Genomic DNA, 1,804 nt, shown 5'->3' with positions numbered 1-1,804 from the left:
ATGTGGAACAAAAATCCAAACACTCAATAATGACCAGAATGACTGGTCAGATGAAATCTAGTGAGACCCTGAATACTATGGCCCTGGAATACATTTTGCACCTGGAATAAAACGTACCCATGGGGGCTGGCTCTCAGTCCAATAGTTAACAAGATGCACACGTAGACCACTCAACCCAGGATGATGCACCCACATACTCTATGGTAATACGTCCCTTAGAGCAATAGACCACAGGACACCAGAGGACCAACATTCAAGTTGAGGAAATGCAGGACAAATAGGAATGCATAAATATGAGGCGCACAGGGGGAGGGTTACAGGGTAGGGAGGGGAGGAGACTGGGTTATGGTTGGACATGGTAAATGGGGAGTGAAACTAAATGTACACATAATGTTGAATGTAAAACAAGCTCTTAAAATATAATAATAATAATAAAAAGGCCAGAAAAAAATTTTTTAATGACAAAAACAAAGAAACTAAAAAAAAAAAAAAAAGAAATCTGGGCATGGCGGGGCAGAGCACTCAGGCCCATTCCAAGCAGGCACACTGGTATGGAATTCCTGCTGTCCCAGCAGGAGGGTGGGAGTGAGGGATGGCCTCACCTCTGTTTACCCAAAGAGTGTGAAGTATAAAAGTAACAAGGAATGTTGCACCTTTCTAGTCATTGGGGTCCGGAATATCCTTGTGGTTCCCGGCAAGTGGAGCTTGTTCTTAAGTCCCTGTGATCTGGGGGAACGCTGTCACTTTAAATATCCAAAATGGTCAGCTTGCTTGTAAATTCTCAAAATGGCTGTGTCCTCTGGACAGGCAGCCTGCCTTCCTCTTCGTTGCTTCACCTTTTATTTACCAGCCACCAGTGCAGTCCTCTGTATAGCTCCTGGCTAGCAGGGCCGATTTTTAGGTTAACTCTTAGGTCCTAAAACCACTTAGCAATATCCAAACTGTCTGTTCAGTCAGGATTGCTGACAGACCACAGCTCTGCATGTTTCCTTTTTTGGTGTTGTCAAGCAAGTTCTTCTACTTGTTGGAATTTAGTCCTCTTCTATATCCTTAAAAATATGGACTGCTTCATGAATTTGCATGTCATTCTCATGCAGGGGCCATGCTGATCTTCTTTGTATTGTTCCAATTTTTAGTGTATGTGCTGCTGAAGAGAGTGTGCAAAATCCATTCTTAAAAAAGTGGTGCTATGTAACTGGGGCTCCACATTCATAATATAGATATATCTAAAGCATTGTTTGTACTTTTATTAATTGGTGAGAGCAAAGTACAGTGCATACTTTAACCTTAACCTATATAACATCTCCTAAATTCTTTAAACCATTTGATTATTCAAGTATTGTTAGCCATGGTAATAATCATTGTACTCTAAAACTAATTTGGCTCTTTTCTGGTCAATATGGTCATCTTTATACTTATAATAAGTTATTCATATTATAGCATAATATTATCTATCTTGTGGGTATGTCATTTTGTTGACAATATTTTAATAATAATTTATTTTTCAATTATATTATTCTTCAGTCTGGCTTAGTTCTTGGAAAACTAATATGTAAGAGTCAGGTTTAAATTCCCATACGTTTTTGTAGTAACAAAGCAGACTTCTCTTTTATGTGGGCTCTATACATTTGGAGGACACAGAGACACACTTAGGAATTGTCAGTTGGTTTGCTGTTCTTGACATAATAACAATACTTGATATAAACATCTAATGCATCTCTTTGGTTTTGGTGATGGATTAAATTACACCATGGTGTCACATGTCCTTATCTTTCTAAGGCATTTTATTCTTTGCATTACTAGT

The 1,804-nt window shown here is 38.6% G+C and overlaps 1 non-coding gene across 1 annotated transcript; it reads right to left on the bottom strand.

Moving 5' to 3' along the window:
* Positions 1 to 1,052: 1,052 nt before the first annotated feature.
* LOC122149529 lies at positions 1,053 to 1,158 on the bottom strand. Its single transcript, XR_006163180.1, has one exon. It is a non-coding gene; the product is annotated as a U6 spliceosomal RNA (small nuclear RNA).
* Between the last annotated feature and the right edge of the window lie 646 nt (positions 1,159 to 1,804).

Source organism: Orycteropus afer, unplaced genomic scaffold (genome assembly GCF_000298275.1).
Source record: "Orycteropus afer afer isolate SDZICR_OR568_19922 unplaced genomic scaffold, OryAfe1.0 scaffold00030, whole genome shotgun sequence".
NCBI lineage: Eukaryota > Metazoa > Chordata > Mammalia > Tubulidentata > Orycteropodidae > Orycteropus > Orycteropus afer.
Note: the sequence above shows the minus strand (reverse complement) of the source record. Positions and strands in the feature narration are given on the sequence as shown.